Below are 16,040 nucleotides of genomic sequence, written 5' to 3' on the forward strand. Positions count from 1 at the left end.
CCATTCTTTCAAGAATGTTGCAGGATGCTTTTATGGTCTGTTGGAGTCCCCAAAGAGGTGCTTCAGAGAGCCGGTGATTACTAACTGTCCTGTAGCACAAGCTGCCTCTAGGAGTGCCTTACTCTGCCTTCATCTTTCTGGATAAATATATATATTTATCCATTCTATCAGTCTATGTCTTTTGATTGGGGACTTCACTCCATTAACATCAACGTTAGTTCTGTAAAGGCATTACTTCATCCATTTTGTCCTTTGGTTCTCTGTTGTCATATCATTCTATTGTCTGTCTTTTTATCCTTCAGTTTACCCTTCCTAATAATCTTCATTTCTAAACTCTTTTCCAAATCTCTCACTTCTGTTTTTTTCCTTTCAGGCTGTACCACCCCCTTCAGTTTCTCTTGAAAATCTGGTCTTTTGGTAACATATTCTATCAGTTTTTTTGTTCTTTGTTTTTGTCTGAGGAGACTCTGAACTCACCCTCATTTTTGAAGGACACCTTTGCCTGATACAGAATTCTTGGCTGGCAGTTTTTCTCTTTCAATACCTTAAATACAGCATGCCACTTTCTTCTCTCCTCTATGGCTTCTGATGAGAGGTTGGCACTTAATCTTATCAAGTTTCCCTAGTATGTGATACTTTGCTTTTCTCTTGCTACTTTCAGAATCCTCTCTTTATCTCGTATTTGTCATTCTGAATAGTAGGTATCTCAGGGGGTCTATTCGGATTTATTTTATTTTTTTGAGGTAAATTGCTTGTTCTGCTTAGGAAGAGGCAGAATCCCAGAATACAAATGAAAAGAGAGATTTATTTGGTTAAATGAACAATGGTTGTAAGAATTTAGATTAAACAATCACAGTAGTTGAGTAATAACAGTAAAACAAAGAGAAATGGGTTAATTAGATAACATAGAGGAAAACTGAAAGTATATGTACAATCACTTACTGAACTGGGGGAAAACTCAACATTTGATCTTTCACGAGGCTGGGAAGTCCCATTCAATAGCCAACTGTTGGAAACAACACTTGGGTTATGCGTCCCCTCTCAGGGTAAAAAAAATCACACCTGAGTGAAGCATCTTCTTCAGGGTGGTACTTCAGCCAGCGGTTTTGGGGCTGTCCCTTTTAAGGGATTCTGAATCTCAGAAATCTTCCCTTTGCACCTCGTGTGTGTTTAGCACATTCCGAAATAACAAAACCCATCTGCAGGGGAGTGATCTGCTCCCCCAAAGAAAGACCTGAAATCTCAGAAGTGCCCTATTCCTTTCATGGGAAAGTTTGGACTTAGCTATCTGTGTGCTTGCAGGTATGGCTTTCAAGTACATCCTCCCACCCACCAGACCCCAGGTAACATTCTTTGGTGCCTGTGGGAAGACGACTCCAGGCACCTGCACATTCTTTACTGTTGGTCCACAATTCTTAATCCATTTCTTACTTACATTGACATATCTATAACAGTTGTCCTTGTATATTATTATTTATGTCCTTCATAAGGGTTGGGAAGTTTTCTGTCATATTTCATCGAATATTCTTTCTGCCCCTTTTCCATTCTCTTCTTCTTCTGGGAAACCAATAATGCAAATGTTTGTGCATTTCACATGGTCATTCGATTCCCTGAGACTCTGTTCTGTTTTTTTCATTCTCATCCCTTTCTGTTTGCCTGTATTTTCCATTCAGATGTTCTGTCTTCAAGCAATTCAAATCTGCTCTTATGTGCCTCTAATGTATTTTTAATCTCATCCATAGTGTCTTTCATTCCCATAAGGTCTGTTACTTTTCTTTGCAGCCTTTCAAAGAGATTTTTGCTGTTCTTAAGTTCATTTCTGAGTTGCAAAGATTATTTCCTCTTCCCTGTTTTTAGAATTTCCTATATTCCCCATTCAATCTTGGCTGCCACAACCAGACAGACAGAAAGTGCGAGGACTTTCTTTTTCTTGCATCTATAGAGGAAACCTTAGCAGGAGACACTAACTGCTCCAGGTCTGTCAGAGATGTGTTCCAGTGTCTTCTCAATATCCTTTATTTCTTTGGTCATATTTTCTTTAAATTCTTTGAGGTGATTTAGGGAGAGTTGTGTGAGTATGACTGATTAATTGTATGAAATCTTGTATCTCTTCAAAGTATTTGGTTTGTTCTTTTGTCTGGGCCATTTTTTCCTGTTTCCTAGTATGGCTTGTAATTTATTCCTTATGTCTAGGTATCTGAATATGTTGGTGAATTTACTCTGATGGCTAATTTCTCTCTCTTGCCTGTTTTTTCTTTCTTTCAAAGCTCTTCTTTGATATTTGGTTCAACTTATTCTCAGTCTTTAAAATTGCCGAGGATAAGTTATCAAAATCAGGCCAGGGGCTCGTTAGTGGAGGGGCAGATTTTCTCCCAGGGGTTGGATACAGAAAGAACCAAGAAGAGGAGTTTCTGTTTATGCAATTTCCAGACAGGCCAGCAGGTGGCGCTAGTCAATGCACCTTTCCTCAGAGGTGCTCCTGTCTTGGCTTTCTTGTGTTCCTGTGTTGAATCTCTAGGTTGGAGATTCAAAGAGGGCTCTGCTGGCTAAATTCACTGACAAAAACCACCCCAACCTCCCCTACTTTTCCCTTGAAACAGATTACAGGGAGGAAGATGTCTGCTCCCCTTTGAGGTGGCTGCAATGAGCCCGGTGTTTTACCCCAGCTTTATATCTTGGGGGTGGGGGAGGGGAGCCCATCCTGGTCTCCACAGGGACTTGGTAACTCATATTTGTTATGTTGGCTTCTTCTCTCTGTCTCTCACCCTCCTGGGAGTTGTGTTGCACTGTCTTGGTCAGCTGACCCCCAAAACAGGCCCCTCAGACAGCTTTTGGCTCTTTCTCTATTGTTTTTGTGAGAGCATTCAGCCCTGTCTGTTAGTCTGCTGCCATCTTCCCACAATCCTCCTGGAATAATTATATCTATATATTGTTGGATTTGATTTGCTAATATTTTGTTGAAGATATTTTTCTCATATTTTAGGGATATACCTTTTCTATACAATGTTAAATATTTTAAAGGGAAGATTAGGGAAAACGCATTTTGGCCCCCACATGATGATCGTTCATTAGAGTCACAAGACGGTGTCATTGTGTCTCAGCAGGTAAAGAATTTGACAAATCATTTTTTCTCCCTCTAATTTTAAATATTGTAAGGAAAACCAATGCCTTACTGTAACAACAAACTCCATTATATATCAATCTTTATAGCACTTTCTATTTCTAGAAAAGTATATTTAACAAGAAAAGATCAAAGATATTATAAGTCATTTTCTAAATCACAGTTATCTGCTTTAATCCCAAGAATGAAGTAGAGGAGATTAGATTTATTTCCCTCAGAAATTGTAGAATTCTTCTTTTTGATGCCATCCTAGTATGAATTTTTAATTTCACTTAAGAGGAGTCAGTTGATTTCTGAATATGTGGGACATTTGTAGCTAATACTACAACCAAAGTGTTTTTTTTGGTAAGTGTTCTCTACTAAAGAGTTTTCACACATCCGTGAACCACATTACTAATGGTATTATTTCTCTAATCAAAATCTCTCAACCTAATAAATAGTGCCCATTTGGCATAAAAGTTAGGATTTATGCAACTCTATTTTTCATATATTAATGTATTCATTCTTTTCTTTTTTAAGTGAAAGAGACTAACAAATGCTTTGATTCCTGAAGAATTTCATGTTGTGTCAAGTACAGGAGTTTCAGGTTTGGTGTGTTACGATGAGTGAGCACTGTAATATATACTGATTAACTGACTAGTGTAACTGCCTCCTCCTTCCCACATACACAGGAAAAACTGAGGACAGTGGTGTACTCATATTCCTAGGCAAAATCAAGACTGAAATGAGGAAACATTTTGTTAGCCATCCTAATAAAAGTCAAAATAAAATTGATAAAATTAAGATTAAGATAAATTTAAGATGTCCAAAAATAAATGAAAAAGTCTTAAAAGAGTTTGGGATTTTAGCGATTAAATTGTTGCCTCTCTTTTCCTGCTACTTAATTTTGAATTAAAAAAAAAAAAGGGGGGGACTTTGTTCTGAATACCTGACTATGTCTCTTTGGGAATGGAGACAAAGAAAAGTAGCACCCACTAAGCTTGAATCTCAGACCACATGCTCAAGGGCTTAGCTCTAAACTGTAGATTAGTTATCTCTAATGGTCTTTGACTCCTGTTTATGGAATTGCTGTTTATTTTTTGAGAAAACTCTTGAAATATTTATAGTTTAATAAATCTAGACCTTTGTGATAAGGTTTTATAATAAAAAATCCAGAGACTATCACTCTTTTAACCTTGTCCTGTGCATATCTTAAAAGGGATTTCCTTAAGATAGTAGGGATCAGAGCAATATTTTGCCTAAGTGAACTAAATGGAACTCATTTTGGGGGGGTAACTTTTCATTGTTACATAATTTCAAACTTACAAAAAATTTTGCAAAAATAAGACAAGAAACTTTCATCCTGATGTAATGATTGCTTACATTTTGCCTCATTTGCTTTATCATATATATGTGTATGTATGTATATACACACATAAATCCATACATATGTATACACCCTTTTTTTGGAGTTTTAAAATTTATCACTAAGTTGTAAAGATTATTTTCCCTTTCCCATGTTTCTAGAATTTCCTGTATTCCCCCATTCAATCTTGTCTGCCACAACAAGACAGACAGAAAGCGCGAGGACCTTCTTTTTCTTGCATTTGTAGTGGAAACCTTTGCAGTAGACATTAACTGCTCCAGGTCTGTCAGAGATGCATCACAAACACTCATTTTTTTAACCATTGAAGGATAAGTTGGAGACATCATGGCTCTTTACCACCAAATACTTTAGCATATATTTTATAAACAGCATGGGCATTCTCATATAATCAGAAGACATCAAAATCAGGAATGTTGGTCCAATATTATCTAACAAATAGTATAGATTCAAAATCGATCAAATTTTATCAATTACCCCAATTGATAAATTTTTTAATCAATTGGAGTAATTTTTAATAGCTTTTTTTTTCCCACATAATGCCATATTCCAATCCAGGATCCCACATTAGCTATGTCCCTTTCTTTCTTTCTTGGCCCTGAAATTTCAAAGAGCATATACCAGCCACTGTGTCACTGTCTCTCAGTATGAATTTCTCATATTAAGATTCAGATTATGCATTTTTTGGTCAGGAATACATATCACAGAAGTGATATTGTAAGCTCAGGGCATCACATCAGGCAAGACCTTATGTTAGCATATCTTAATATTAGTGAAACTAGCTTACATTGGCTGGTTCCCACCAAGTTTTCCACTGTAAAATTATTATTTTTCCCTTTCTGAGGAGTAAGTATGCTGTGGAAAGATACTTTGAGACTATATCAATATCCTTCATTAACCTTTCAGTTGCTGGTCATAGACCGTTTGGAGATTTTTTTTTAAACACTGTCATCATTACTCCAATATATTTACTAGTTGGTATTTAACCATATGGGCTTATGGATTTCTATTTTATTCAGTGGGTTAGAATTCTTGACTATCATTATTTTAGTGCTGAGAATGTCTCAGATTGAGCCAATGGCAGCTCCTTTGAGCAGCCTCTTGTGTTCTTTGAATGTTACCATCATTCTTTGATCACTTCCTTATTTTCTGGCCCAATAAAATTTCCAGGTTCATCCTGTACCTCCCAACTCCAGCCACAGAGTGAGCCATTACTCACTTCTCCAAAGAATCCTGTTTCCTTTTAGTGGAGAATGGTCTTCAACTAAACCAGGATCTGGGTGCCAGATGTGCTCATTGCTCCTTAGGGTATCAGTGCTTTGAGTCACTCTCTCATGCACATTTTTGAAACTTTTTTTTTTCATCTTTATATTCCCAGGAGACTGGGTACTGACATAAAGTCAGTGTATAAGCACCTTATTAATAATCATGTTCCAGTTAGGGAAGAACCAAAGGAAATTCTTATTTATTAACTAGGGGAAGAAAAAATATAGAAAAATAATACTGATTAATAATGATTTTAAAGGATTACCAGGTGGCTGATGGAACCAGTTTTATGGCGATGCTCATTTAGGTGTAAATAAGCACTTTCAGAGGGCAGGTATGGTTAGGAGTCATGGTTCTAGTTTCATCTCTGCTTCTTACTTGTATTATAACTTGGCTAGTCACTTAACTTTGTTGGCAGTGTACTTAGAATGTCCTTTCATCTTTGAAAATTTGTTTTTCTTTAATGAATGAAATTTTAAAGAAATATTTTGAGGAAAGTGATTAAAGCTTTTTTCCTAAAATAAGTTTCAAATATGGTGAATGTAGTTACATCTTTATCTGTAGGTGTTTATGGATATCTTGGTATGATCTTGAGTGCAAAATGATGGACCTTTCTGATCATCCCCTAGCTTCAGAAGCTGTAAATTTATCATGCTGTGATGTGTGATAAGCCAGAAAATTTTCTTAAAATAATATTTACATGTGTTATTTATTGTAGCAAATACACTACACTGCTTGCATATAGTAAAAACAGGCTATTGCTCTTCTCATTCATGTAAGTACAATTTATTTTCTATGGTATTTCTCAGAAAGAATAATTACATACATATGTCTTTTTATTGATAATTTATTACTCAAAAATACTAAAATTATACCAGAGACCTAAGAAAATAATTGCCTACAATTCTGTCATCTAATAAGTGCTTTCACTTATTCAATTTTTACATATTTGTAATAATATTTAAGTACTATAAAATACTTTTATATTTTATATTTAACTCCTAGTTTTTCTCTATTCTTCTGCAGTGTCTTTTTCTTATCTTTCCTTCACCCTTTTTCTCTTCTTGTATTATGAGGTAACCAGTGTTAGTAGCATGGTTTTATCTCTCCACATCTATGTTTACATTCTTAAAATCCTACACAAGAATTTGGTGGGGGGGTATTTTCTTTTCTAAAAGAGAATCATGCTATTTGTATTTTTCTGACACTTCATTTTTCCACTGAAAATACTGACCTCCTACTAGGACATTATATCCAGGGGTAATGCTTTAAAATAACATTAATAGGGAAGCAGATGTGGCTGAAGTGATTGGGCTTCTGTCTACCATATGGAAGGACCCAGCTTCGATCCCCAGGGCTTCCTGGGAAAGGCATGCCTGTGCAGTGAGCCAGTGACCACACAGCGAGCCAGTGCCCACATAATGACCCATGCAAGCCAGTGCCCACCTGTGCAGCTAGCCAAGTTCCTGTGTGGCAAGCCAGTGCTGGCATGGCGAGCCAGTGCCTGTGTGTGACCCGTGTGGAGATCCAGTGCCCATATGGTGAGCCAGACCCATGCAGAAAGCCACACAGCAAGATGATGACCCAACAAAAAGAGAGACAAAGGGGAGAGTCAAGGTGAGGTGTAACAGAAACCAGGAACTGAGGTGGCACAAGTGACAGGGAAACTCTTTCCACATCAGATGTCCGAAGGATCAAATCCCAGTGAATCCTAGAGGAGAAAACATGAAGAGAGTACTCAAAACAGAGAAATACACAGAAGATCACACAGCAAATTGACACAGCAAAAACAGCAGGGTGGAAGGGGAAGGAGGAGAAAAAAATCACATTAATATTGCATAGCATATACAGTTTATATTTTCACACATTATATTCTTTATGCCACTTGAGGATGAGCTATTGTAACAGTAATCACGTAATCCTGCCGCCTTAATATTCTCTGATACCTAGTAAAAGAGTACAATGGTCCAGCTGAATAATGTGATAGATACAGTGGTAGAAATGACTGGTATGGAAAATAAGAAATACACAGGGCCAACCAAGGTAACTGCAAAGATCAATATAATATAGTGATTAAGAGCATGTACCCTGGAGGCAGAATGCCTGGATTAGAATTCTGGATCTGCTATTTATTAGCTATGACAAGTACAGGACATTCCCTTACATGTCCATAATATAGTTATCAAAACCAGGAAATTTTATGTTGTTATGCTAGCATTAACTACTTTAGTCCATATTCAAATGCCCATAGTTCAAATTTCATCATTCAAAATGTTTTTTATATCTCCTTTTCTCATCTAGTCCAGGATTCCAGGATCAAACAATGCTTTTAGTTGCTACATCCCTGTAGACATCTTCAACCTGAAATAATTCCTGTCTTTTTTGTTTTTCTTTATCTTGTTATTTCGATGAGTACAAACCAGTTATATGGTAGCATATTTCTCCGTTTGGATTTTCTGATATATCCTCATGATTAGGATATATCAGACCCTGGTTTTGTATTTTTGGCAGATAAACCTCAGAGGCAATGTTGTGACATCATTTTTTAAAAATCATATATCACTTTTGTGTGTATGTATGTGTGTGTAAAGGAAATGTAAATGAAATAAATTAATCAAGGCATTTTTAAGTTATTTAAATTCAGAGTATTTACCTCTGTTTTAGTTTCTTAACAGTTAAACAAATACTATATAATGAGGTGACTTAAATAACGGGGATTTTTTGGGTCACAGTTTTTAATTTAGGAGATGACCCAAATGGAAGAATCAGCAAGGCCATGTTTTCTCTCCAAAAACTGTGGCATTCTGGGGTTTACTGCCAGTGATCCTTGGTCCTTGACTTTTCTCTCACATGGCAATGCACATGGTGGTGTCTTCTCCTTTCCTTTATGGGTTCAGTTGACTTTCAGCTCCTGACTTTTCATGGGGCATTCTGGCTCACTCTGTCTGAATTTTATTCTACTTATAAAGGATTCAGTAATCCAGATTAAAGCCCAAGCTTATTCAGTTGGGCCTCACCTAACTGAAATAACATCTTGAAGAAATCTTACTTATAATGGGGCCACACCCACCAGAATGCAGAACAAGACCAAGAATATGTCCACACATGGATACACAATTCAGTCCACTACACACCCTAAAATGGCTTTATTGTTAAAACTGTAGTAAGTGTTGATTATCTTCTTTATCTTCTGCCAGAGGCACAAACTACTACATGTACTGAAGAAGGAACAAAACATGTGTAATACAATTTTTAAAAAAGGATTTATTTTATTTATTTATTGTCCCCCTTCCTTTCCTCCCACCGTGCTGTTTTGGCTATCTGTGTGGTCTTCTCATTTTCTCTGCAGATCCTGGAGATCCCTGATATGGAGAGAGGTTCCTTGTCCATTGTGCCACCTCAGTTCCTGGTTTCTGCTGTGCTTCACCTTGACTCTCCCTTTGTCTCTCTTTTGATGCACCATCATCTTGCTGTGTGACTCATTGTACAGGCACTAGCTCACCACATGGGCACTCATGCAGGCTCACTGCACAGGTATGCCTTTTCTTTTTCACCAGGAGGCCCCAGGGATTGAATCCAGGTCTTCCCATATGGAAGGTGGAAGCTCTGTCACTTGAGCCACATCTGATTCCCAAATACAATATTTCATGAAGTTATTCAACAAGTCAGTGAGGACTGTGAAGATAGAGAATGTCTATCCCAAATGAGATTAGAGCTTTTATTGGAGTAGTCTACTTTCCTTTTAATTATAGAATTGTGATTATATCTGCTTTTGAGAAAGTAACAAAGATACATAGAGAATCTTATTGCATATATACTATATTTTCTATGGTAAAATATAATATAGTAGCTGAAAACATCCTAAAGTTGATTTCTGTTGGTATGTTTTACATCATATTCTTTTATGATTGTGAATAAAGTAGTATGTGAAATAATGAAAAACACAGGCTCTGGAGTCAGACATATCTGGTTTTAAACCCTCATCCAGACAAGTGAAAGAGTCCCATCAGATATATCAAACAAGATCATCTACACAGAAAGGGAGGTTACAATAAAGGCAAAGAAAGAAAGGAAAAAAGCTATGACATATAAAAACCAAAGGACAAAAAGGCTAAGAATTGCCTTTACAGTAATGATACTGGATATTAATGGATTAAACTGCCCTACCAAAAGACACAAAGTAGCAAAGTGGATTAAAAAAGTGTGATCCAGCTATATGTTGTTTACTATAGACTTGCATTAGATCCACAGACACAAATAAGTTGAAAGTGAAAGGATGCTAAAAGATACTCCATGCAAATAGTAATCAAAACAAATCTGGGGTTGGTACACTGATATCAGACAAAGTAAACTTTAAGTCAAAAGCTGTTATAAGAGATAAAGAAGTGCACTATATATTAATGAAAGGCATAGTCCACCAAGAAGAAATAACATTTTAAAATATTTTTGTCCCTAAACATGGTGCCCCAAAATACATCAGGCGAAAACTGGCAAAACTGAAGGGAGAAATAGACACATCTACTATAATAGTTAGTGACTTCAATACACTGCTCTTATCAACAGATAGTCCATCTAGATGGAATATCAATTTAAAAAAATCAGAGAACTTGGAAAATATGGTAACTGAACTAAACCTAAGAGATATATACAGAATATTGCACCAGGATATACATTCTTCTCAAGTGCACTTGAGTCATTTCCAGGATAGACCACGTATTCGGTCACAAAACAAGTCTCAATAAATTTGTAAACATTGAAATTACACAAAGTATGTTCCCTGCCCATTATGAAATGAAGCTGAAATCAACAGACAGTGAGCTGGAAAATCTACAAATATATGGAAGTTAAATAATACATTATTAAACAATCAGTGGTCAAAGAAGAAATCGTAAGGGAAATCAGTAAATATCTTGAGATGAATGACAATGAGACACAACATATCAGAACTTATGGGATGCAGCAAAGGCAGTGCTGAGAGGGAAATTTATAGCCCTCAGTGTTTACATTATAAAGGAGCTAAAATCAAAGACGTAACTCTACACTTGGAGAAACTGGAAAAGAACAGCAAACTAACCCCAAAGCAAGCAGAAGGAAAGACATAACAAAGATTAGAGAAGAAAAAAATGATATTAACAATTTTAAAACTTTAGAGAATTTACAAACCCAAAACTTATTTCTTTTAAAAGAGCAATAAAAATGACAAACCCTCAGGTAGGCAGTCAAAGGAAAAAAGAGAAGATGCAAATAAATAAAATTTTAAAATGCCAAGAGGGACATTACTATTGACTCCATAGAAATAAAAAAGGATCATAAGAGAAGACTATGAACAACTGTATGCCAATAAATCAGACAACTTAGATGAAATGGACAAATTCCTAGAATCACATGAACAACCTATACTGACTCTAGAAGAATAGAAGACCTCAAACACTACTTAAAGTCAAGAAATTGAATCAGTCATCAAAAACCTCCCAACAATGGAAAGCCCGGGAGCAGAGGGCTTCAAAAGTAAATCTACCAGTCCTTTCAAGCAGAATTCATACCAGTCCTGCTCAAATTCTTCCAAAAAATGGAAGAAGCAGGAGCACTACCTAACTCGTTCTTTGAAACCAGCATCATCCAAATACCAAAGGCAGATAAAAATACTGCAAGGAAAGAAAATTACAGAAAAATTTCTCTTATGAATATAAGAACAAAAATCCCCAACAAAATACTTGACAATTGAATACAACAGCACAGTAAAATAGTTACACAGCATGATCAAGTGTGTTTTATCCCAGGTATGCAAGGGTGGTTCAGCATAAGAAAATCAATTAATGTAGTACTTCACATCAGCAAAATGAAGGGAATAAACCACATGATCATCTCCATTAACACAGAAAATGCATTTAACAAAATCCAGCATCCTTTCTTGATAAAAACACTTAGAAAAATAGGAATAGTAGGAAACTTTCTCAACGTGGTAAAGGACATATATTGAAAACACACAGCTAACATGATTTCAATGCTAAAAGACAGACAACTTTCCCCTAAGATCTGAAACAAGACAAGGATACCCTTGGTCAACACCATTATTCAACATTGTACCAGAAGTTCTAGCCAGACCAGTTGGAAAGTAAAAGAAATAAAAGGCATCCAAAATGGAAAGGAAGAAGGAAAACTTGCAATATTTGCAGATGACATTATACTGCAATAGATATATAGAATAGAAATATAGAAAGTCCCCCCAAAATCTACAACAACATTCTAGAGCTAATAAGTGAATTTAACAAAGTGATCAGGTTGAAGATCAACACCTCAAAATCAGTAATGTTTCTATCCACTAGTGATGAGGAATCTAAGGAGGAAATCAAGAAAAAATTCCATTTACAATAGCAACAAAAAGTGTCAAATATCTAGAAATAAATTTAACCACAGGTGTAAAGGACTTGTGCACAGAAATTTACAAAATATTGTGAAAAGAAATCAAAGAAGACCTAAATAAATGGAAGCCCATTCCATATTCATTGATTGGAAGAATAAATATCATTAAGATGTCAGTTCTACCCAAAGACTTAGAGATTCAATGCAATCCCAATAAAAATTCCAACAGCCTTCTTTGCAGAAGTGGAAAAGTCAATTATAAAATTTATTTGAAAGGGTAGGGAAACTGAATAGCCAACATCACCTGGAAAAAGAACAGTGAAGTTGGAGAACTCATACTTCCTGACTTTAAAGCATATTACAAAGCTACAGTGGTCAAAACAGCGTGGTATTGGCATAGGATAGACAAATTACTCAATGAAGCAAACTGAGAGTTCAGAAATAGACCATCATATCTATGGCGAATTGATTTTCCCCCTAACATTGCACCACATATATTTCTTCTTATTCAGTCTAAGGTGAGAATGTCACGTAAATGGGTGACAGAAAAATGCAGCAATTTTCTCCAATCAAAGTTAAAAAAAAAACAAAAAAACAGTATGATCTCATGTCTATTAATTTTTGAAGATTTATAGCAGTAAAAGTATTTTTGCTTCTATGAAAGTTAAAAAATCATTTTTTCCCATAAAATTCAAGAGCGACCAATTTCACCATTAAATGAAAGTTAAAACTTGGATTTTTTATAAAATTAGACCCAAGTGGTATTTAGGAATTTAGATATAGGCTGCTGCACTGACATCATGGTAAACCAAAATGTAGGGTTTAGTTTAGTTTAGTTTAGTTTTTCACTATATAGTGCTCATAGATAAAGTTCTGGAAATGTCCCAGTTATAAGGCAGGGATCTTTTAGGATTCCACCATAGATATGCAACTTGGGTTGGATGCTGGGGGGTGAGGCACAGTTTGCTGGACCCATGTTGACTACCTAGTAGTCATCAAGGTAAAAAATGTCATTGTCAACTCCTTGGCATTCCATACTCTGGACATCTACTCTGTACCATAGATAACTCCAATTCTACGAAATCCATACACAAAATGGTTTCCTTCTTGTGACTAATCTGTCACAATTTCCAGGGTAGCCCCAAATTTTAATTTTTTTTTTCCATTCAAACAGGGCTTGTTCTCAATCAGCTTGGGTTCCTGTCCTGTCTCTTTGTCTCTGAAATGAGACTTATCCTTCTCTTGTTTTGGAGTTAAAGAATTTTCTCCTCTTCTGTGCCTTGGCAATGAAGAATATATCTCATTATATCCAGATTTTTACAGACTATTAGAATCTCCACAACTCCCATTTCCAAAGCCTTTTGTATATCTTCAACTCCAAAACAGTACTTACCCTAAGTCCTGGTTAATTTCATCAAAATATTGTGCTATTATTTTCTTCTCTTGAGTAAATTTCACATTGAAGAGAACTTTAATAGAGAAGTCAATGATTTGGTTGAATCAATTTTCATGAACATAGGTGATAAATACAAATTTTAAAACTTTTGATGGCAACTTCTGATCAAACATATCAGATATAATTAATTCTGTTTATTTTATTTTATTTTTTGAAGATTTATTTTTATTCATTTTTCTCCCCTCCCCCCCCCCCCCGCCCCATTGTCTGTTCTCTGTGTCCATTTGCTGCATGTTCTTTTTTGTACACTTTATGCTGTTGTCAGTGGAACAGGAATCTGTCTCTTGTTGCGTCATCTTGCCGTGTCAGCTCTCCATGTGTGCGGCGCCACTCCTGGCAGGCTGAACTCTTTTGGTGCAGTGCGGCTCTCCTTGTGGGGTGCACTCCTTGTGAATGGGGCTCCCCTATGCAGGGGACACCCCTGTGTGGCAGGGCACTCCTTGTGTGCATCAGCACTGCACATGGACCAGCTCTACACAGGTCAAGGAGGCCCAGGGTTTGAACCGCAGACTTCCCATGGAGTAAATGGACGCCCTATCCACTGGGCCAAGTCTGCTTTCCTTAATTCCAGTTTAGAGTCAGCTGATCTACCAAGAATGAGACAGCCACATTTACTTTGTCTCTAGAAATGAACAGTTTCCCAGCAATCTCAGATATTTTCTCAATATATTTACATCATTTTTTCAACCTTAAAAGGGCAAAATGCAAAACTGATTGAGTTTTATAGTTCTGCTTCTTATATTCAGGGCTTTGCTTCACATTGAATTCATTTTTGTATATGTTTTGAGATGTGGTTTCTCTTATATTCTTTTGCATAGAGAGATCCAGTTTTCCCAGAACATTTTGTTAAAGAAACTATTCTTTCCCAGTTGAGTATACTTGTAGCCTTATCAAAAGAAAATTATCCTAGAAGGATAGTGGAACAGAAAAAGAGGAATATAGACCTTCTCCTATAGGGGATATATTGCCTTTTAAAGCTGAGTAAAAGGCAAAACAAAACAAATGAAACAAACCTTACTACAAACCAAGGGGTTAGAATGACTTTTAAAAGATCTCTGCCCAGGAAAGGTCCAAGATGGTGGAGTAGGAAAGGGCAGGTTGCACTCTTCCTCCAGAAACTGCAGAAAGACAGGCAGGCTTGCAGGCACAGGGGAAGCCATGGGGCAGTGGGAGTGGTTGGAGAGGGTGGCTTTAGGGTATAGGGCAGTCAGGCACTGGGCTGGTTCTTTTTTTCCCCTGTCTTTTCTCTTCTCCCTTTTCTTACTTGCAGAGAAGTAGGCTGTGGGGTGATTGATTGACAGGCACTGGCACCTGGGAGTGGAGCTTAGCCAGAAGCCTGTGACCTGAGAGAGAGGTCTTCTTTAATTCTCTCCCATTCCTTTCCCTTCTCTTCTCCTCTTCCCTTTATGTCTTCCTCTCCTTTCCTTTTTTCTTCCTTTCTTATTTCTGTTCCTGCATCTCTTATCTTTTCCTCTTTAGAAATTTGGATATTTAAATTTCTTTTCTTCTTCTATCGTTTTCTGTTTTGTAAAAAATTTTTATATACTTTATTTCTTTTCCATAATTTCTCTTTTTTTTCTCAGTTAAAAATGGTCAATTCTAAAGATTTGAAATAAGAGAAAACAAGTGCCAAGAAGACCCTTAACACAATGTCAAACAAAAAATACAAAACCATAAGCACCTGCCGCAATGAACTAGATGTCACACCTGCCACAATGACCCAGGTGCTGCAGCCACTGAAATGAGCCAGATGCTGCACCACTGCAACAAGAAGACACCTAAACAAGCTATGCAGCAAGCCAAAAGATGCTGCAGCCCACAGGGAGCTGATGTGGCTCAGGCTGTCGGGCATTTACCTCCCGTATGGAGGTCCTGGGTTTAGTTCCTGGTGTCTTCTGGAGAAGGTGGGTGAACAATGAGCAGACAAACAAGAGAATATCTGGAGGAGTGTGTTTGTGTGTGTGTGCGGGGTAAATTTAAAAATATAAAGTAAATAAATATATCTTTTTAAAAATGAGGGTGAGATGAAAATATTCACATATAAACAGAAACTAAGAGAATTTGTCAACAAATGCTCTGCTCTTCAAGAAACACTAAAGGGAGTTCTGCAGGTTGAAAGAAAAAGACAGGAAACAGAAGTTTCGAGAAAAGTATAGAAAAGGAAGACTATTAGCAAGGATACTAAAAAAATAAAGAAACAAAAATAAAATATGACATATATAAGCCTAAACAAAAATGACTGAAGTAAGTATTGCATTTACAATAATAATATTGAAAGTTAATGGATTAGACTCCCCAATTAGGAGACACAGATGATCAGAATGGATAAAAATATATGGCCTATCTATACAGTGTTTACAGGAGACTCACCTTAGACCCAAGGACACAAATAAGTTGCGAGGAAATGCTGGATGATATGTTTCCATGCAATCGGTGATAGCTATTACTAATATTGGACAAAATATTTAAAT

At 36.5% G+C, this 16,040-nt stretch overlaps 2 non-coding genes and 1 pseudogene across 2 annotated transcripts; all 3 read right to left on the reverse strand.

Moving 5' to 3' along the window:
- Positions 1–1,861: 1,861 nt before the first annotated feature.
- Positions 1,862–1,993, reverse strand: LOC111760480 (small nucleolar RNA SNORA31). Its single transcript, XR_002794153.1, has one exon. It is a non-coding gene; the product is annotated as a small nucleolar RNA SNORA31 (small nucleolar RNA).
- Positions 1,994–4,631: 2,638 nt separating this feature from the next.
- LOC111760479 (small nucleolar RNA SNORA31) lies at positions 4,632–4,764 on the reverse strand. The gene has a single exon (XR_002794152.1). It is a non-coding gene; the product is annotated as a small nucleolar RNA SNORA31 (small nucleolar RNA).
- Positions 4,765–13,098: 8,334 nt separating this feature from the next.
- On the reverse strand, positions 13,099–14,385 carry LOC131280809 (eukaryotic peptide chain release factor subunit 1 pseudogene; annotated as a pseudogene).
- Positions 14,386–16,040: the final 1,655 nt, after the last annotated feature.

This window comes from Dasypus novemcinctus, chromosome 13 (assembly GCF_030445035.2).
Source record: "Dasypus novemcinctus isolate mDasNov1 chromosome 13, mDasNov1.1.hap2, whole genome shotgun sequence".
Lineage (NCBI taxonomy): Eukaryota > Metazoa > Chordata > Mammalia > Cingulata > Dasypodidae > Dasypus > Dasypus novemcinctus.